The sequence below is a fragment of the Schistocerca americana genome, chromosome 2 (genome assembly GCF_021461395.2).
Source record: "Schistocerca americana isolate TAMUIC-IGC-003095 chromosome 2, iqSchAmer2.1, whole genome shotgun sequence".
Lineage (NCBI taxonomy): Eukaryota > Metazoa > Arthropoda > Insecta > Orthoptera > Acrididae > Schistocerca > Schistocerca americana.
The window spans coordinates 38,240,153-38,263,268 of NC_060120.1; positions in this window are offsets into that span (position 1 = coordinate 38,240,153).

A 23,116-nucleotide genomic window follows, 5' to 3' on the forward strand; every position below is an offset into this window, starting at 1 on the left:
TGCACGGTTTGAGGCGTCGTGTCACGTCTGCATGGCCCCGGAAATTCGAGTCCTCCCTCGGCCATGGGTGTGTGTGTTGTTCTTAGCATAAGCTAGTTTAAGTTAGTTTAAGTAGTGTTTAAGTCTAGGGACCGATGACCTTAGCAGTTTGATCCCTTAGGAATTCACACACATTTGAACATTGTTTCACCCCTTAACGATCGTGTCAGCACGAATAAAAAGATAATGTGTCTCTTAATTTGCTAGATACTACAATATATTTAAAGCCGATCAAAACCGAAGTGTATTCCTTGAGTAGGTTTACTTGTTGGTATCTCGGCACGAGACCAGACGCTTGCAACAGCGCACCGCTCCCCGTAGTACGTGCCTGTATTTACCGACAACGGCCTCTTGGCGTGCTTTTCAATTTGCTTTAGTGCAGCCTGCAATAGAAACGGCTTCATCACGAGGCGCGCCATTGAGAGGCGGGGCGCTATGTGGGGCAGCGAGCGGCCGCGTGGCAGCCAGTGAATGGGCCGTGACTGGCGGAGCCGCGGGCGGGCAGCCCTGCCAGGGGAATCCCCCGGCACGCTCCGCTAGACAGGGCTGACCCCTGCCCCGAGCTGACAAATGGGCTGCGCAGAGACATACGGCCCGCTCACGGAGCTCCGTTTGTTCTGAAGTACGACCGCCTTAGCCTCGCTGTTCGCTGTCCAGTACCTCCAATATGCGATATCAATAACACAGCTGAATAGGTAACGTACGTGTTGCGGAATAACGTATGAGCCTGTGCTCTGTTGTGGTATCTCACGTGCGTCTCCTGCAGATGTTTCTTTAAGCTTACTCGTCTATTGTTCATTGTGACAGTGGTACGTTTTCAGCGATACTATTACTTGGATTTCATGTTGTCTGATGTTATGCAAATTTTAAACAGATGCGGACACTAGCCATTGCACTGTTTATTACAAAATTCATGCTGGCCAGAACATGTCTCTGATCATCTACTATCACGGTTCCAATTTCACCAGATATTCGGAAGTGTTAACACATGTATGAAACATTCCGACAAATCAATTTAAATATAATTACGTACAGAATCAAAAAGTTCGTCCTAAAAGAAATGACATTTTTATATGCTAATAAGAAATAGGCTCTGCTGTCTACACGACGGGGTGAGTTCTGGGTGTGACGTCATCTGTCGGGGGGAAAATTTATTGTTATTCTTTATTATTACAGCATTTTATTGCCCACACTCAACATAATTCTAAAATTTATGAAGGATTTTAATTTAACGACAGTGGTGTTCCATCTTTAGTACACTACTGGCCATTAAAATTGCTACACCACGAAGATGACGTTCTACAGACGCGAAATTTAACCGACAGGAAGAAGATGCTTTGATATGCAAATGATTAGCTTTTCAGAGCATTCATACAATGTGGGCGCCGGTGGCGACACCTACAACGTGCTGCCTTGAGGAAAGTTTCCAACCGATTTCTCATACACAAACAGCAGTTGACCGGCGTTGCCTGATGAAACGTTGTTGTGATGCCTCGTGTAAGGAGGAGAAATGAGTAAAATCACGTTTCCGACTTTGATAAAGGTCGGATTATAGCCTATCGCGATTGCGGTTTATCGTATCGCGACATTGCTGCTCGCGTTGGTCGAGATCCAATGACTGTTAGCAGAATATGGAATCTGTGGGTTCAGGAGGGTAATACGGAACGCATTGCTGGATCGCAACGGCCTCGTATCACTACCAATCGAGATGACAGGCATCTTATCCGCAAGGCTGTAACGGATCGTGCAGCCACGTCTCGATCCCTGGGTCAACAGATGGGGACGATTGCAAGACAACAACCATCTGAACGAATAGTTCGACGACATTTGCAGCAGCATGGACTATCAGCTCGGAGACCATAACTGCAGTTACCCTTGACGCTGCATCACAGACAGGAGCGCCTGCGGTGGTGTGCTCAACGACGAACCTGGGTGCACGAATGGCAAAACGTCATTTTTTCGGATGAATCCAGGTTCTGTTTACAGCATCATGATGGTCGCATCCGTGTTTGGCGAAATCGCGGTGAACGCACATTGGAAGCGTGTATTCGTCATCGCCATACTGGTGTATCACCCGTCGTGATGGTATGGGGTGCCATTGGTTACACGTCTCGGTCACCTGTTGTTCGCATTGACCGCACTTTGAACAGTGGACGTTACATTTCAGATGTGTTACGACCCGTGGCCCTACCCTTCATAGGATCCCTGAGAAACCCTACATTTCAGCAGGATAATGCTCGACCGCATGTTGCAGGTCTTGTACGGGCCTTTCTGGATACAGAAAATGTTCGACTGCTACCCTGGCCAGCACATTCTCCAGAACTCCCACCAATTGAAAACGTCTGGTCAATGGTGGCAGAGCAACTTGCTTGTCACAATACGCCAGTCACTACTCTTGATGAACTGTGGTATGGTGTTGAAGCTGCATGGGCAGCTGTACCTGTAGACACCAACCAAGCTCTGTTTGACTCATTGCCCAGGCGTATCAAGGCCACATGCAGTTTGGTGGACGTCCTCATGCCGGCTTCCATTCTGGTCTATAGCTAAGTGCATCCCGCACTCCCGCACTCCCGACCACGCGTCCTCCTGCTGACAGAGAGTGTCATGCAACAACGTAGAAGTAAAACGCGATCCACTGCTCAAATGTATGTCTCCATATCCACCAAGTTTTCCTCCCCACACATGTTAGAGCAACATGGTATGTGGTTGTCAGTGGCAAAAGTGAGACACGGCAGAAGTTACGTGCTGGTGGACCAGATGCCACCAGACTGTCCGCTGCCTGCGAACACCTCGACGAGGACATCCACAGCTTCACATGCCCATCAACCCTTCACGTCTGTGAGCGAAGCCGCAATATGCTCGCTGCTTTCTCCTTATTCCTGCGACCACGGCTGAACTACAGACATACATCATTGCTGAGGACATATACTCCCCAGCTTCCAAAACCAACCCTCTACTCTTGATAAATGGTTGGACACTCAGTTACATCTACAGCGACGCTGGCAAATTAGACCTTGGCTTTGGATGCAGTTCACAGAACAACCAAACCAACTTGGAGCAAAACTCCAATACCAGAACTTGTTTGCCAACTACTTGCGTGGTGCATTCATGTTCTCCCTCCCACCCAGTTGGGGCGTCATGGGTTTGGCCCCACTCACCCACTATGACTTCTCCTCCCGCTATTCTCGCTGCAACGGCATATTTCGTCTCCACCTTCTGAGGACGTTACAACAGAGAGCATAACTTTCGCTGTGCGAAACAGCCAACATGATGCAGCATCATGCCACTCTACCCTCTATTCCACATGTCACCTGAATTGGGATTAAATACATATACAAATCTCCCTCACTCCACCCTAATTACCACACGCACTGCTCTCCTATGCATCCGACTGTGGGGCGATAGGGGCCACGGTGGCCAGGCCGTAGTTATGACCCCCGCCCTCCATGCCCTCAGGGTCCACCGATGGACAGATGTTTCTCCTGTCGTTTTCCTTCCCTCTAAAGTACATTATACTGTAAACACACACACACACACACACACACACACACATATATATATATATATATATATATATATATATATATATATATATATGCGGCGTCGACCAAAATGACTTGCGCCAGGCAGCCAGGGTCCCCGCTGGTGTGGCTTCCGGCCCAGCCACATGCATTATTATCATTATGTCTTACATTAACGTATGCTGTTCTAAGTAGCTACGTTGTTCAACTTCATCTACTTGACAGCACCAGTACAACCTTTAACATTTGGGTTCCTTCACGATAGGCTTGCGCAAGGGAACAAACGCATCTGGGTTTCCTATAAACGTTTTGAGAAAGCAGTAACTTTATCGTTACTACTTTTATCTTGTTACTGTTCATGTCAAGTTTTAAAAATGCTACACCAAAATATGGAAATTTGGTTCACATACGTATTTATTTTGTTTTACCAATGTGAATTAATCACTCGTCATTGTACCACACCCATCGTATGAAGTTCGCTCTGTCTCCCGAACTGTGGCAACGACACTATGTAAAACGTATATTGGTGCCATTTAGCTAAGACACTGAGCTACAAAACAGTGTAAGAACATTCATTGCAATTGCCATTTACGCTTTACGAGAAGCAGACGTGTTAGACAAGGTAACTGTCGAAACGCAAACCTTTCGGTCATGCGTGCCTTGGAATAATACGTTATCACGTAAAAAATAGACACAGCACGAAGGGGTAATTCTTAGTGGATCTACAGATGTTTAGTGTGGGTACTGCTGTTTCATACCAAAAAACATGTCAACACAGTAGTCTAACAGAACATAAAGAAACCAAATGTTCAAATGTCTGTGAAATCTTATGGCACTTAACTGCTAACGTCATCAGTTCCTAAGCTTACATGCTACTTAACCTAAATTATCCTAAGGACGAACACACACACACCCATGCCCGAGGGAGGACTCGAACCTCCGCCGGGACCAGCCGATAAAGAAACCTGTCGACTGCGTAGCGCGTCCTTGAGTGCAGCTGCTGAGGAAGTTGAGGTACTGTCGCCTTGTGTTTCCACTATTCAAACTGGTGAAGTGTTAGGACCGACATACTCTCAGTTGAGACCATCAGCGATGAATTATTCACTACAATACAGCTAATCTATGGTTCTGGAAGTTTTTGTGTCAGATGTCTTTAACGTATCAGTGTCATTCCGGTACTGCCCCTTACTGCTTACTTCTCGTTTCATATTTTATTTCTGGAAGATAATTAATCCCATCGTCATCTTCACTACTATTGCACATTGTGCACGTATTTGGGTGCAATGAATGAAATGGGATTCTTTAACACTTTTCTGCGAGAAAGCACCGTTTTCATAATATCTGCCAGATCAAAAATATGTCGGAACAGAATCTGAACGCCTTTCTCTGTCGATTGTCTGTTTCATGAGCCATCGGAGCTTGTGTCAAGATTACTTGTTTAGAATTTTTATTGAGGGTGAATACATTACATCTTTTCGGGTATCAGAAAACTAAACGTAACGAATAAGAACTTGTCGGTATTGAATTCTAAAGACAAATAAATCGCCACTAATCATAGGAAATAATCAGTAAAATATAACAAATAAAAGAAATAGCATGTGAAACGCCAAAGGTTGTTTCGTATGGATCCTGTACCTAAACTGTAGGTGTAAAGTCTTTGAGACGGGACTAGGAGGAGAAGATACTGGTGCAGCTGGGGCTTCCGCAGCTGACGTAAATGCTGTTAGTCTAACGACTGGTCGTATTGGAGCTACGACATACGCTGGTTTCTCAGTAGCTGCTAAATCAAACGCTGGTGTAACTTATGATTGTGAAGATGTTAGAAGGAAGACTCAAGGGACCATCCTGGCAACGCGGTTGGTGGGAGAGCTGAGAAGTATAGACGGTAATAATAAAACTAGGGTAAAGGAATATGTGATTGTGGGAATGGAACACTAATGGGTACAAGTAACCGTTCATTACGGTTATAATAGGAAGATCCTGCATCCAACCATCCAAATTTAGGTTTTCCGTGATTTTCCTAAATCGCTACAGGCAAATGTCGGGACGGTTTGTTTGAAAAGCACGGTCGAATTCCTTCCCCATCCTTGACACAATCCAAGTCTCCGTCTCTAGTGACCTCGATGCCGACGGGTCGTTAAACCCCATCTTCCTTCGCTTTTTGGGAAGATTCATACCTGGTCTTGAAAAGAGGTAGATCTAAACAGGGTATTGTATATCCAGTCGGTGAAAATTTTAGAGAATGAAACAGTCGATGACGGTGGCAAACAAACTGTATGCAGTGAAGACGGGAAGCGGTGTGTGAAGTGGTCACTGTGACACAGGAGCGTTACATGCGTTGATAGCGCCGGAAACCCAGATTACTGTCAACGAAAACGCCAGAGACACAGATGACAAGTTATGATAGCGATTGTAACACAGAAGACCGGAGATGACGTCGGGAAAGAGGGGCAATGACGGCCAAAACAGTGACATTGATATACGATGGACGTGGACGTCTTATTCTAATCTGAGAAGTTGGGTTGGGTTGTTTGGGGAAGGAGACCAGACAGCGATGTCATCGGTCTCATCGGATTAGGGAAGGACGGGGAAGGGAGTCGGCCGTGCCCTTTCAAAGGAACCATCTCGGCATTTGCCTCGAACGATTTAGGGAAATCACGGAAAACCTAAATCAGGATGGCCGGACGCGGGATTGAACCGTCGTCCTCCCGAATGCGAGTCCAGTGTCTAACCACTGTGCCACCTCGCTCGGTAATCTGAGAAATAACGCTGAGACTAGCGCAGGCTAGTCACCCTATGAGATAACCAGGAATTTCTGCACTTCGATGGAGCCGACCATGCCGGGATCTTCTGCTTACTTCCAGAATAGAGTAACATGTCGTTCGTGGGTGCAGAGCCTCGAGTACTGCGACCGTGCCCACTTGTATAAGGTCAGAGTGAGTGGGCCATGGAAAGTTTCATGAATATACAAGGTGTAAGAAAAACTACTTACACCTTTTGGTAGAGTTATTAGAGGAGATAAGAAGAAACACTACTGGTATATGGCTCAAAACAGCAAGTGCACTGTTTCCCCGATTGGGGTCATTGAAGGATTTAACGCTAGACTTCCCTTAGGATTACGTTCAGGTTTGTTTTGACTGCTTAGTATGCTTCAAGTTTACTCTGAAATCAGATTTGCTACACGGTTACGTCTTAGTGCTAGAGAGGAAAAGTTTTCGTTACTGCTAGCATTGTCCAAATCAGTCGACAAATAATTACGCTAGTATAGTTAATGTTATGTTATGTGTGTGTGTGTGTGAAATTTTCTACTCATGTTATAGCTTCCTGATGGCTGGTACCCTAACCAAGTTATGGGGAGACACGATCCAAAAGTCGAGGGGATAACAGAACGATTTCCAGTGACGCGGTTAGTAAATCATTTCATCACACCAAGCATTTTAGAGATTTGATGACGTCTTTGGGAAACAGGATCCCCTAGACCAGACGACGGGAAACTGATAGGCCTCGGTGTATGCGAACTGTTGACGTTGAGGAAGCTGTGTTACAGCGTACTGGGGACAAACTCAACACCAGTGCACGAATCATAGGCAAGAAACGCCAATGTGTGGAACGCTCTGCGGAGGCAGGTGTGCACGAACACAAGTATCAGAAGGTGGCAACACCTTGTAGGGAAGCAGCCTACTCACGCTGTAGTAAATTCACATCAGTTTCCATTGTGTGCCAGCCAGTCTGCTGTAACTAGCTCTGACGTCATAAATGTTGCGCAATACCTTAAAAATCAAGCAAATGAACTAAAACTTTTCTAGCATGTCAGAAATAATACTAAATTAATGTGTGTTAAATATCAGTTCGATAACTTCAGCCATTTCCGAGATTCGGACGTTTTTCTGGAAAAATCATTGGCGCAACAGAAAAGAGCTAGAGACTTCAAAATTTATATTTAGATTCATCTTTCATAATGATTTAATAAAAACAGTACTTTGGATTTCACAAATTAAGACTTTAGTGGAAATTCATGATTTTGTGGTTTTCATCTCAAAACTGAAGGAAGCAAGATAGATTAAGTAGGCTAATAAATAAGGCTAGGATGTTTAGATTTAAATAGGTTGGAGGTCCGCTATGATTATGAAGATGTGTAAAGTTTCTTTTTAATACCTATAAAATTATAGCGATAGCGGATCTCAAAAGGGACAGTTCAGAGCTCATCTGCTGCGTGCACGGTAATCAGATTAATTCTCTCGCTCAAAGTATTTAACTTAGCCACGTCAAAATTTTATTATTAATACTTACCTGTGTGCTGAATGCACGTTTAAATTAAGAGCTTCTTCGGCCATCAGCCAAAGAAGCTATAAATTATTATGTATCTTGAAGTGGTGCGTTACTAGCCCAGCGGCTAGTCGGGAGAGCGGATTTAATCAGGCGTTCCCTCAGCCGTCCGCACCGCGGCTTTATATATAAGAACACTGCGCGAGGAAGGAAGGCCCCAGTTCTCTCCAGACGCTGAATGACACGCCATCTGTGTCGGTAGTCGCGTCGCATCAGTGCATCTGCTACAAACAGCCTCGGGTGCCGTATTAAGTTACTAGAGATACGCGGAACCATGAGAACATTTCATGTGAAGTGTTAATTCTGGAATGATTTTCATTAACTAGCTTCAGTTTGCGTATTGTCGTATTTTCACGTGCCGTCGCGGGACAGTCATTCTACCAAATATTTAGCGTGGCGTTTGATGAAATATTTTCATCAAATTTTGGCGAGCATTCTTTTAACATTTAATTCGGACATTTATAGTTGCATCAGCGCATTAGACTCTGAACTGCTCTGTTAGTTAGGTTGTAGGGATACTTGTGGTTTTTATTAGTGAATTTCAGAATATACTCAACTATTTTGGAAAACCGTTTTTGATTAGAAATCCCGGACAATCTCCTAATTCCTCAGAGCTATAAGCTGCAGCTATAAGAACATTCTCAGGTAAAGTGGGCACTAGGATATCTATTTACTGGCTCCAAGTTTTATTAAATCACTTTCTGGGGGTCACAGAGTAAATAGAGAGCCAGTGTTGAGAACGGCAAAAGACAGCAATAACAACATTCTAAAAGCTAGAAACTGATTCAAAACGCAAGCATATATCCCGCAATTAATTAAATTATTGTTACAAACTCATCCGCCGCCCCACATATGGTGCATCGGCCGGGAAATGTTTCTACATTCAAACAAACATTTATACAACAGTAAAATATTTAACAAACTTATACATCCGCCGCCCCACATATGGTGCATCGGCCGGGAAATCAACTAAGTGAAAGTGATTTTTAACTATTCGGATTCGCGAGTGAAATGCGACACGCAACTGAGTATAAAACAGTGAATGTGTTACGTGTGCATGTGGACGACGCAATTGGATTAACAACGCATCTGGATTGACGGAGCTGGCACTGAGTCTAGCGGTGCTGCCGGCATCGCGAGAAGCCAGTCTCGCCGTACCGCAGTCGTCCGCTGGAGCAGCCGGCGCAGAGCCTGCAATTGCGGGCCACGCAAACACACAACAGCCATCGGAGAGCCGTCTGCAGTTCAACGTGCCACGTCGCATCAGGAATCCTGGTACGCCGCGCCGGCAACGCCATACGTCGTGCAGAAGGAACTAAGTTAAGTGAAAAACTGTTAAAAATTTTACTAACCTGCACTAAAAGACTGTCGGCGATGGAACCGCCAAAAGAAACTGAGTTTAAACTTAAATTAGAACCTATGTCCGTTGAGGGAACTGTAAATCCAGACAACGGTTCGAGTGTAAATATGCATGAAAGTAGTAATGTTAAGGTGAAATATGAAGTATTGTCTCCTGACAGTAGTGTGGGAAGGGGCAATGATTCAATAATAGAGACTCCTGTAGTAAAGCGGAAAGTAGAAATGGTAAATTTATTGGATGATAGTTTCTCTGATGAATTAAAAATGAAACAGTCTTCAGAGATGGTAGAGTGTAAGAAGGAGAAGTTAGATATGACTAATCAATCAGAAGTTTCAGTTAGTTTTGATGATTCTGGTGTTGGAGCTAGTTTTTCGTCACCGGAGTGTGATAAAAAGCCAGCTAGTGAGCAACCCAAAAATGCTGGGGCTGTTGATTTAAATGTTATATTACAAGCAATAGCTGCCAGCAATGCTGAATTAAAGTCTGAAATGGTGGCCAGTCAAACAAATTTTAATAAACGGTTTGAGGCAATGGACAATAAATTAGAATCCAATAATGCTGAATTAAAGTATGAGATTATGGCCAGCCAAACTAATTTTAATAAACGATTGGAGGTAATGGACGATACCTTCAAGGCTGGTTGCAATAAGTTGAAAGAGGATCTAGACAGTTTGAATTATAAAATTGATTGCAATCATGAGGATATCAAGAAAAAGGTTGCTCAACAGTTTTCTGAAATGTATAAAACAGTTAAATCCGAAGTTGCTGAGGTTCGCAAAGACTTCCAAATGGAAGATGCGAAGCTGGAGCACAAGTTAACAGAAAAGATCGAGGCGGAGTCTGAACTGTGCTCAGATAGATTTAAAGATGTTAATATAAAAGTAAACATATGTCAAGCAGAAGTAGAAGCAATGAAAACTGACACTACTCATATTGTACAAAGAGTAGATAATGTTGAAATGAAAGTAGAAAGTATAAGTACTAACATTGCTAACATTGAGAGTAAAGTAGCTTCAGTAACTTCTGGTAATGGTAGTATACAACAAGTTGTAGCTGCAAACGCCGCTTTTATCGGGTGTCGGCAGTTCTTGCGGTTCGATCCAGATAAAAATATCCATCCGCTAGATTTCTGGAACGATTTTGAAGATGTGATTCCACCAACTTGGTCTGAACGAGAGAAAATCTCATTTATTAGAAGCCATTTAGCAGGTGACGCCATGCGTTGGTCAGCTGATGTTATGTTGAAATGTAAAACATTAGCGGAATTTAAAACAGCTTTTATTAATGAATATTGGTCTAGCAATAAGCAAAATGAAGTGTTGAGCGAATTTTGGAGTGGAAAACGCTTCAATGCAGGCAAGGAATCTATTAAAGAGTTTGCTAGGTCATGGATTTCACGTTTGTCACATTTGGCGGAAAAGCTAAAACCAGAAATGATTATACTAGGTCTGGAAGCTAAACTGCCATGGTACTGGCAAACTAGAATTATATCAGCCCCTAGAGACAATCTGGATCGTTTCATTGAGTACTTGGAACGTGTAGAACGTGTTGCTGCCAATGAGGAGCAAGCACGTAATAATAGAAATGCTAATAATAATGGTAGTAATTTTAGGAACGATCAAAATGGCAATGTAAACATCAGAACAGTAGGTGTTCGTCATCCTAAGAGAGATAGGAATTGGGGAAATAATTATCAGAACCAACAATGGCGTCCAAGGGATAATAATTTTGTTCCAAACAGAAATATGCATGTAAACAACAGTACGGAAAGTAAGGCTATGCCAGCTAACTATAATGAAAATAAAGGAAACAGTAGTAGACCTAGGCAGGAAAACTAGTTCCCGTCTATGAGGACACTGGCGCTCACCAGGCGGTTACTTTTCCTAAGCCAGTAGTTAAGGGAATGGGTAAGACAGATCAGAATACTCAAACTGAACAGATGGATGAAATGTCGGTAGGACCTAAGGATACAACAGAAATATTAGATCACTCACAGTATTTGATAGATACCGTGTTAGAAACGCTTTCTAAGTGGGAAGAGAAAGAGAAGGCGCAGCAGTGTAACAGTAGGGATGAGCTACAAAATACTGAATTGACAGGTGAAGAAGCAGAAGAAATTCATGCTTATATTTACGATGAGGATGATGTGCTCTTATCTAAAGTGCCTGTGCAGGATGTTGATAATGTACTAATAGATTTAGAACAGGAGATAAGTGGGAATGTAGAGGGTAGGCAGTTTGGGGTCGATGAACCCAGTAGCTGTGACCAGTTGTCACTTGAGAAGGAAACCGACGATAATGGTGAAAGTGGTTTAGCTGTAACTAACGTTATGCCCGGTCTGGAGGCGCAGAATCGCTCAGACTACAGTAATTTGGGTCATGTTCAGCAAACTAAATGTAATGAAGTCGTGCGGTGTTTCGATTTAAAATTAATAGACCGACTGGAAAAGGCAGCTGAAAATGTAATTCAGGAAACCCCTACACACTGTGACCTAAATGTAATGAAGACAGATGTTGATCACTTTAGTTGGAGACAAATCCAAAAGGAACTACTAGATGAATGTGAGGAACCACCTGTACAACCTAGAATAAGCCACCCTATAATAATAGTGAATATGTTGGGTATCAATGTACGTTGTCTCTTAGACAGTGGAAGTGAGGTGAGTGCAATATCGCAGTCTTTCTTTGATGCATTACCTGGTAAAGATAAGCTTACAGTAACGAGGGTATCATGACTAAGAATAATTGGTGCTACTGGCAAGGTTTCAAAAACGGTAAAGCAAGAAGCTTTACTACCCTTTAACATTAATGGTAATTTAATTGATCATCCATGTTTAATTGTAAACAATCTCAGTATTGAGGTTTTAATTGGCATAGATTTCTTGTCAAAATATCAGAGTGTTGTTGACTTTGAAAGAAGCCAGTTAAAAATGGTCTTGCCAATAACCGGAGTAATTACAGTCCCTTTTAGTGATAAACATGTAGTAACTGATCATGAAACTTGGGAGCTGCCTATACGAGTTCTGGAAAACAGGAGATATTGGGACGAAGGTGTTAATCGTAATGACAATAAGCTGAACACAGAAGAAGAAGAAGAAGCAATTATTTTAGACAAAATAGAAGCTAAAATGCAGGAAATCGATAAAATTTCCGCCAATCAAAAGGAAGAACTGAGACAGGTTCTAAAAAGGCATCATAAAGTATTTTCAGATCGACGTGGCGTGGTCAAAGGTAGTGAATGACTGCTGTAGGGAGGAGGTTGTTCTTTAACCTCTACACAGTGTGGCAGCTGTGCAGTCCCAGCTGTGTGAGATCTCCTTTCCCATTTCAGGTCTCACTCAATCTTTATCTTTCCTATCCCCAAAAATTTCGACCTTTTCTTTCATACATTAAATTTTCTGTTATGGTGATCAATACAGCATTAAACCAATGAATGCTGTGGGGAGGAGGTTGTTCTGTAACCTCTACACAGTGTGGCAGCTGTGCAGTCCCAGCTGTGTGAGATCTTCTTTCCATTTCAGGTCTCACTCACTCTTCATCTTTTCTGTCCACCTAAAATTTCTAACTCTTCTTTACAGCATTAAGCTAATGAATGCTGTAGGGAGGAGGTTGTTCTGTAACCTCTACACAGTGTGGCAGCTGTGCAGTCCCAGCTGTGTGAGATCTTCTTTCCCTTTCAGGTCTCACTCACTCTTCCTCTTTCCTATCCACTAAAATTTTCGACCTCTTCTTTCCAGACATGAAAATTTTCTGTCATGGCTATCAAGCCATGAGTTATGTAACCATTCTATCTACCGATTAGTGAAGAAAAATTACCTAATGTGACAAACCCAATAGTGACAAACAATAGAGAAGTATGACGTAATTAAGATATAAAATGTATTTGAGTAACAAGTATGTATAGTAGCCTGGTAATATAATAAGTACAAAGTGTTGTTTTATTGGAAATGGTCCACCAACAGTAATTTAAAAAGATATATGAATTCATGTACAAGCAGTATCTGAAGTGGTAGTGAAACCTAGTGTATGCATTAGAGGTAGCTAATAAATAGTAAGAAAGAGATTGCTTAGTGGTATGAAATATATGCAGATAAGTTGTAAGGATAAACTCACCTTGTGTAGCAAGGAAAGGCAGTGTATGGAATTGAGCAGTGTTTGTGGTTGAGACGTGAAAGACACGTCCCTGAAGTATTTATACGATTGGAGTTGGCCATTATTTTAGTGTAGTGTGTGACAGGATACACCTACACATATTGAGGTTATGAGTTGGAGGCGTGAATGCGACCATAGGTACCCTTATGTTAGATGAGACAGAGCAGCTCATGGTGTCCTATAGGTTTAAGGAATTTAGCATTACGCTCGTCCATAATTATTTGATGCACTTTAGTGGTAGGTCCGAGAGAGACTACCTGAGGTTTCAGCATCCGATCGAGTGGAAATGGATTGCCACGTAAGCAAACTAATCAGCTGCAATACACTATGAATATGAGATAAATGTGCTTTTTCTATGCTTTAAATTTAAATGGAGTAAGTATTACTTAAGTTCATACACTAGCAAAGTAAGTAAGTACATAATGACAGACGTGAAACATTATTTTAGCTCAGCATAAATACACTTCAAAGTAAGTAAGTACGTAATTGCAGATGTGGAACTGACAACAGCAGAGGACCAATAAGTGGATTTTGTAGTCAACTAAACGTAGTGTGTTTTGAACACTCAAAACTGTACTATTACCAAAAGTTACTCACATGTACAAAGAAGCTGAGAAAACAACCACTAATCATACTCATACTATCTCTAAGAATAAAGTAATCAAAGATGAGTCAGTTAAGTAAATAAGATGCAGATTTGTCAGGAATGTACCGAGCATTGGTTCAGTGTTCCGGCCCAGAAATAATAAATTCAGATTAAATATGATTTATGATTGTATGCCTAAGGAGCATAAAATTTCTCCAGTACGTGACTAACGGCGTTTTGAGCCATTTATTTGCCGATTTTATGACAGTTAAGTAACCGTGAGAGTAAAATTAAAAAGGTTCTGTTAACTTTGTTATAGCAAAATACTGAAGGATAAAATGTATATATCCCCATTTCATTGTGACCCACCCATAGATATTAAGTGAACAGAGTCTGAGGCACTCTTTTTGTTTGTTCTACAGGACAAACCAGATAATGGCAGCCTGGTAGCTGCGTGAAAGCGTGGAGTGACTTGGACACAACTCACAGTGACCCCTCCCCTTTCCCCCATGTAATTTAGAGAGAACGTGAAGGACGCACACCATAGCAACTTCCCCTTCTCTACCCTTGTGAATGGAAGTGTAGGACGCCAGCCAAAGCGGCTACAACCACGTGTGTAAAAATTATTTGTGAACTTTTCTTTCAGGTTTAGAAAAGACTGCTAAGAGATATTCATCTGTTTATGTATCATGTTATTTTCTTTGAATTTGTGTATGTAAAGATGTATTTAATGTATTTAATGGATCTAAGATTTTCATAATTTTTCAATTTGTATGTGTTTGTTTGTCTAAGGCAATATGTATGCCAAAATATTTCATGACTTTGCTTTAAAAATTTGAGTAATGACATTGTTTAAAAGGCAGTGAACATGCCTACAATTTAAATAATTAATGTAGGTAATCAGTTTTCTTTAATGTTTCTAAAGGTTTATATTTCAATTTTGAATTTTCATAGGGAATTAAACTGTACTCTTGCTTCCCTTTTTGTAATTAAATTTTTTTTTCATTCATTAACATTCATAAACAAAAAAAAAATTTAAGTAGAGGGTGATGTAGGGAAGCAGCCTACTCACGCTGTAGTAAATTCACATCAGTTTCCATTGTGTGCCAGCCAGTCTACTGTAACTAGCTCTGACGTCATAAATGTTGCGCAATACCTTAAAAATCAAGCAAATGAACTAAAACTTTTCTAGCATGTCAGAAATAATACTAAATTAATGTGTGTTAAATATCAGTTCGATAACTTCAGCCATTTCCGAGATTCGGACGTTTTTCTGGAAAAATCATTGGCGCAACAGAAAAGAGCTAGAGACTTCAAAATTTATATTTAGATTCATCTTTCATAATGATTTAATAAAAACAGTACTTTGGATTTCACAAATTAAGACTTTAGTGGAAATTCATGATTTTGTGGTTTTCATCTCAAAACTGAAGGAAGCAAGATAGATTAAGTAGGCTAATAAATAAGGCTAGGATGTTTAGATTTAAATAGGTTGGAGGTCCGCTATGATTATGAAGATGTGTAAAGTTTCTTTTTAATACCTATAAAATTATAGCGATAGCGGATCTCAAAAGGGACAGTTCAGAGCTCATCTGCTGCGTGCACGGTAATCAGATTAATTCTCTCGCTCAAAGTATTTAACTTAGCCACGTCAAAATTTTATTATTAATACTTACCTGCGTGCTGAATGCACGTTTAAATTAAGAGCTTCTTCGGCCATCAGCCAAAGAAGCTATAAATTATTATGTATCTTGAAGTGGTGCGTTACTAGCCCAGCGGCTAGTCGGGAGAGCGGATTTAATCAGGCGTTCCCTCAGCCGTCCGCACCGCGGCTTTATATATAAGAACACTGCGCGAGGAAGGAAGGCCCCAGTTCTCTCCAGACGCTGAATGACACGCCATCTGTGTCGGTAGTCGCGTCGCATCAGTGCATCTGCTACAAACAGCCTCGGGTGCCGTATTAAGTTACTAGAGATACGCGGAACCATGAGAACATTTCATGTGAAGTGTTAATTCTGGAATGATTTTCATTAACTAGCTTCAGTTTGCGTATTGTCGTATTTTCACGTGCCGTCGCGGGACAGTCATTCTACCAAATATTTAGCGTGGCGTTTGATGAAATATTTTCATCAAATTTTGGCGAGCATTCTTTTAACATTTAATTCAGACATTTATAGTTGCATCAGCGCATTAGACTCTGAACTGCTCTGTTAGTTAGGTTGTAGGGATACTTGTGGTTTTTATTAGTGAATTTCAGAATATACTCAACTATTTTGGAAAACCGTTTTTGATTAGAAATCCCGGACAATCTCCTAATTCCTCAGAGCTATAAGCTGCAGCTATAAGAACATTCTCAGGTAAAGTGGGCACTAGGATATCTATTTACTGGCTCCAAGTTTTATTAAATCACTTTCTGGGGGTCACGGAGTAAATAGAGAGCCAGTGTTGAGAACGGCAAAAGACAGCAATAACAACATTCTAAAAGCTAGAAACTGATTCAAAACGCAAGCATATATCCCGCAATTAATTAAATTATTGTTACAAACTCATCCGCCGCCCCACATATGGTGCATCGGCCGGGAAATGTTTCTACATTCAAACAAACATTTATACAACAGTAAAATATTTAACAAACTCATCCGCCGCCCCACAACCTATCAGCAGATAACTTTCTCTAGCGCGTGAGATTCTGCCCAGCTACCAAACCGTAAATATCCTTCATTTCCGAACGTGTGTATTGTTGTCTGACGGGGCTGTCTTCACAAGAAATGGAATATTCAACAGCTATTGTAGCCGTATATGGGAGACGAAAAATCCTAAGGCAGCTCCTGTGTTCCACCATCAATACTGATTTACCATAAATCTGTGGACTGGTAATGTTCACGAGCATCTGATTGGACTATATCTTCTGCCTAACACACTTGGTGAATGAAATTGTTGTGTCTAGACAAGACAGCCTAGACACAATGAGAGGAAGCCGAAAGGCACGCGCTAAGCCAAAGCGGGATGGCGTGAGGTCTGAAACAGGATACGTAATGAATGCTATAAAGAAAAGTACGTAGCTTCTGGAATACTTAACTTTAATCCATCCTTTTGGTACATCTGGAGATTGTGGCGATACAAGTGAGACTCTTTAGATACATGCAATGTTACTAATGGCGCCTTGCTAGGTCGTAGCCATTGACTTAGCTGAAGGCGAGACCTGCCTTGTGGTGGCGCTCGGTCTGCGATCACACAGTGGCGACACGCGGGTCCGACATGTACTAATGGACCGCGGCCGATTTAAAGCTACCACCTAGCAAGTGTGGTGTCTGGCGGTGACACCACAGAAATTACCATACCTTTCTCCGTGAAGTACCACCGAAAGTGTTGGAGAATGGCCTGGTAGCAATTAGGCTACGATAAAGGTTTCAGCATGATGACATCCCACGAGAACTTGCCGTTGATTTTAGAGAACGTTGTCGGATTGGGGGGGGGGGGGGGGTTGGGGGGAGGGCTCACTCTTAGGGATTCCTTTTTGTGGGAGTGGGTAAATCGTGAGGTACACGAGACACCGACTGACGGTGCTGGAGAGCTGGTTACCAACAGTCGCTCAAACTGCAGCGATTGCTTCCTGTTGAGACTGTTAGGCAGTCATTATCAAGCAGATGCAAACTGCGCATTAATACACTACTGGCCATTAAAATTGCTACACCACGAAGATGACGTGCTACAGACGCGAAATTTAACCCACAGGAAGAAGATGCTGTAATATGCAAATGATTAGCTTTTCAAAGCATTCACACAAGGTTGGCGCCGGTGGCGACACCTACAACGTGCTGACATGAGGAAAGTTTCCAACAGATTTCTCATACACAAACAGCACTTTACCGGCGTTGCCTGGTGAAACGTAGTTGTGATGCCTCGTGTAAGGAGGAGAAATGCGTAGCATCACGTTTTCGACTTTGATAAAGGTCGGACTGTAGCCTATCGCGATTGTGGTTTATCGTATCGCGACACTGCTGCTCGCGTTGGTTGAGATGCAATGACTGTCAGCATAATATGGAATCGGTGGGTTCAGGAGGGTAATACGGAACGCCCTGCCGGATCCCAACGGCCTCGTATCACTAGCAGTCGAGATGACAGGCATCTTGTCTGCATCGCTGTAACGGATCGTGCAGCCACCTCTCGATCCGTGAGTCAACAGATGGAGACGTTTGCAAGACAACAACCATCTGCACGAACAGCTCGACGACGTTTGCAGCAGCATGGACTATCAGCTCAGAGACCATGGCTGCGGTTACCCTTGACGCTGCATCACAGACAGGAGCGCCTGCGATGATGTACTCAACGACGAACCTGGGTGTACGAATGGCAAAACATCATTTTTTCGGATGAATTCAGGTTCTGTTTACAGCATCATGATGGTCGCATCCGTGTTTGGCGACATCGTGGTGAACGCACATTGGAAGCGTGTATTCGTCATCGCCATACTGGCGTATCACCCGACGTGATGGTATGGGGTGCCATTGGTTATACGTCTCGGTCACCTCTTGCTCGCATTGACGGCACTTTGAACAGTAGACGTTACTTTTTAGATGTGTTACGACCCGTGGCTCTACCCTTCATTTGATCCCTACGAAACCCTACATTTCAGCAGGATAATGCACAACCGCATGTTGCAGGTCCTGTACGGGCCTTTCTGGATACAGAAAATATTTGACTGCTATCCTGGCCAGCACCTTCTCCAGACCTCTCACCAATTGAAAACGTCTGGTCAATGGTGGCCGAGCAACTGGCTCGTCACAATACGCCAGTCACTACTGTTGATGAACTGTGGTATCGTGTTGAAGCTGAATGGGCAGCTGTACCTGTACACGCCATTCAAGCTCTGTTTGGCTCAATGCCCAGGCGTATCAAAGCCGTTATTACGGCCAGAGGTGGTTGTTCTGGGTACTGATTTCTCAGGATCTATGCACCCAAATTCCGTGAAAATGTAATCACATGTCAGTTCTTGTATAACATATTTGTCCAATGAGTACCCGATTATCATCTGTTTGTTCTTGGTGTAGCAATTTTAATGGCCAGTAGTGTATATTCAGGAACTTTAGCTCTGAACATCACTAGCGTCAGAGCCTCCGTAAGCCCCTAGGAGGGAAACGGTGTTCCTCAGACATTCATGTCCCATAAAAAAGTGTTTCTTTTTATCTCCTATTGCATACGTAGTTTTCACACACTATACGTGTCAGTCAAGAGCCTTTACATTGTTGGAATACTAAAAAATGGATAGCTTACAAGAGAGCAACACAATACGCAAGAGTTAATTTATCAAGCACATATCACAAACGTATTTAACTGTCTCCAATGGAAAGATTTGAAGAAGGGCTTCGTGTATCGTATGAAGCTTTGTACAGAAACCAGATGGTAGTTATAAGAGTCGAGGGGCATGAAAGGGAAGCAGTGGTTGGGAAAGGAGTGAGACAGGGTTGTAGCCTCTCCCCGATGTTATTCAATCTGTATATTGAGCAAGCAGTAAAGGAAACAAAAGAAAAATTCGGAGTAGGTATTAAAATTCATGGAGAAGAAGTAAAAACTTTGAGGTTCGCCGATGACATTGTAATTCTGTCAGAGACAGCAAAGGACTTGGAAGAGCAGTTGAACGGAATGGACAGTGTCTTGAAAGGAGGATATAAGATGAACATCAACAAAAGCAAAACGAGGATAATGGAATGTAGTCAAATTAAATCGGGTGATGCTGAGGGGATTAGATTAGGAAATGAGACACTTAAAGTAGTAAAGGAGTTTTGCTATTTGCGGAGTAAAATAACTGATGATGGTCGAAGTAGAGAGGATATAAAATGTAGACTGGCAATGGCAAGGAAATCGTTTCTGAAGAAGAGAAATTTGTTAACATCGAGTATAGATTTAAGTGTCAGGAAGTCGTTTCTGAAAGTATTTGTATGGAGTGTAGCCAAGTATGGAAGTGAAACATGGACGATAAATAGTTTGGACAAGAAGAGAATAGAAGCTTTCGAAATGTGGTGCTACAGAAGAATGCTGAAGATAAGGTGGGTAGATCATGTAACTAATGAGGAGGTATTGAATAGGATTGTGGAGAAGAGAAGTTTGTGGCACAACTTGACTAGAAGAAGGGATCGGTTGGTAGGACATGTTTTGGGGCATCAAGGGATCACAAATTTAGCATTGGAGGGCAGCGTGGAGGATAAAAGTCGTAGAGGGAGACCAAGAGATGAATACACTAAGCAGATTCAGAAGTATGTAGGTTGCAGTAGGTACTGGGAGATGAAGAAGCTTGCACAGGTTAGAGTAGCATGGAGAGCTGCATCAAACCAGTCTCAGGACTGAAGATCACAACAACAACAACATGAAGCTTTGCTCTTGAGACTGCTAGAACACGCATAGTCAAGAAACCACATACTGTTAAACACGATATGATGCAACAGTGAGCTCAAGAAATAAGATTGTTATTTGATTTGCATTTACCACAATTCTTCACGTACACGAATCACGTAGACTAACTTTGAGTCAGTAAATCAGCGTTGAATGCTTATCTTTAACAGGATTATTATTGGTTCGTAGCCTCCGTAGACGAATGGTTGCCGTCGCTGTAGTTAGTCGTGTCCGGTCAGGGCACTAGTCACCGTCTCCAGTAAACTGAGCGAAGTTCTCATCGAAAGAATCTGAAACATGTCATGCGACATCGGCATAGAACCAACGAGGAAGTACTGACGAGGAACAGATCGATAGAAAATAGACCTAAAAATTGTTAGCATCGCTGCCTTTGGTGCGGAAGGATCCACGTTCAGTTCTCCGTACCTCCTCAGATTTTTTCGAGGGAAGATCTGGAACGTGGTTCAGTCAGTACGGTGAGAACAAATGAGGAACTGACTGAATAAAGAAGCAGAGCACCATCAGGATTCATCTGCTGGATATAATGGCTGGTGAAATTAGCTACATAGCGATAACATCTCTTACGATCGTAGACCGCTCCTCGTACTGCCGTGTAGGCAGCAATCGGCCAGTCGGAACAGACTATGAGTGACATTTCTTGTTCTTCGTCTTCCTCTTCGCCTTCCACGCGTAAATACATCACAAATGTCGAATGCGTTGTAGAGAAGGAAAGGCATTTAGACACGTATTAATAAAATTTTAGCTACTTCAGTATTCTTGTGGTATATAAACTTTCTTGACAAAATTTCGACTGTTGTTACTTCTGAGTTATTTGCCTCCTCCCTAACATTCACTGGTTCAGCTCTTAACAAAACGTATAACATCAGTCCAAATAGTTTTACTAGATTACCCCAGTACCCGGAACATTGACTGTCGCGTCCCTTGCGTGTATACAGAAGAGTTCCTGTGAATTTTGTAAGGTGAGAGAGAAAGGTACTGGTAGAAATAAAGCTGTGAGGGAGGGTCATGAGTTGCGCGTGGATAACTCAGTTGGTAAGAGAATTTCTGAGAAAGGCAAAGTTACGTTTTCGCCCTGGACCGCCACGCTGCCAGGAAGATTCAAAGTAGCAAACTCTCCACTACAGAGTGAAAGTTTCATTCTTAAAAGTCAGTATTTTGTCAGTTTGCCTGAGTATTTCTTCACTGCATCTTAAATAACGACATGCTGTAAAAAGACGCGTTCGCAGAACTTAAGAAGAGCCTTTAGATGTGGTTCTTAATCTCGTAAGATTGAGAAATTACATTTCAATCATAAGCTGAGCTGGCAGTAGAAGCTTTTTCTCTATAACATTTGAAAATGTTACGTTAATTTAGAAGTTGGGCTTGGGAATAAAGAAGTATCCTAGTATGTGGCCGTCGAAAGAAATATTAACCAAATCCCCTCTACTGTAATTGTCACATGCTGCCAAATGACCATGGAGACGTAGAAGATTACTACGTTTTAGGAGTCGGTCTACGGACCCACAAGACCTCGTCCCTGTGCGGCTGCTATGTGCCTCCTTCTGCATACCTGTGGACTGCACGCCTACCTCGTGGAACAATGGGCTCCACGACACCTGGCACCAGCCTACGCTTTCACCTCGCGTAAAACGGTGACTTCGACTTCCTGTTTATGTACTTGTCCTCCACGACTGCCTTTGTGGACGTTTCTGTGTGTATTATTTTGTTCTTTTCTACATTTTTGGAGCCTTGGAAGATGGGAGGGGGCGGGGATATTGGGTGAGCTTCTTTTTAAAAGACGAAAGGAACACACCACCATTTGACCGTTTTATTGTTTATTTTGGTACAACCCAGATATCGGCATTTTATGCCATTTTCAAGCAAAACGATAGTAATGTCAGTGGGAAAGAATATAAACAGATTCAGTGCCAAATAGGAGGAACAAAGTTAGAACAGGTGGACGGTTTCAAGTACTTAGGATGCATATTCTCACAGGATGGCAACATAGTGAAAGAACTGGAAGCGAGGTGTAGCAAAACTAATGCGGTGAGCGCTCAGCTACGATCTACTCTCTTCTGCAAGAAGGAAGTCAGTACCAAGACTAAGTTATCTGTGCACCGTTCAATCTTTCGACCAACTTTGTTGTATGGGAGCGAAAGATGGGTGGATTCAGGTTACCTTATCAACAAGGTTGAGGTTACGGATATGAATGTAGCTAGGATGACTGCAGGTACTAGTAGATGGGAACAATGGCAGGAGGGTGTCCACAATGAGGAAATCAAAGAAAAACTGGGAATGAACTCTATAGATGTAGCAGTCAGGGCGAACAGGCTTAGATGGTAGGGTCATGTTACACGCATGGGAGAAGCAAGGTTACCCAAAGACTCATGGGTTCAGCAGTAGAGGGTAGGAGGAGTCGGGGCAGACCAAGGAGAAGGTACCTGGATTCGGTTAAGAATGATTTTGAAGTAATAGGTTTAACATCAGATGAGGCACCAATGTTAGCACTGAGTAGGGGATCATGGAGGAATTTTATAAGGGGGGCTATGCTCCAGACTGAACGCTGAAAGGCATAATCAGTCTTAAATGATGATGATGATGATTCAAGTATTTGATCTTACGTCTCTACCATATATTACAGCGAACTTAACCTGTTGTCAAGCTGAAAGTACATCATAAATTAAGAAAAATATTAGCTCCCAACGAAATGCGAGATGTAAAATCACCATCTTATGACAGGTCA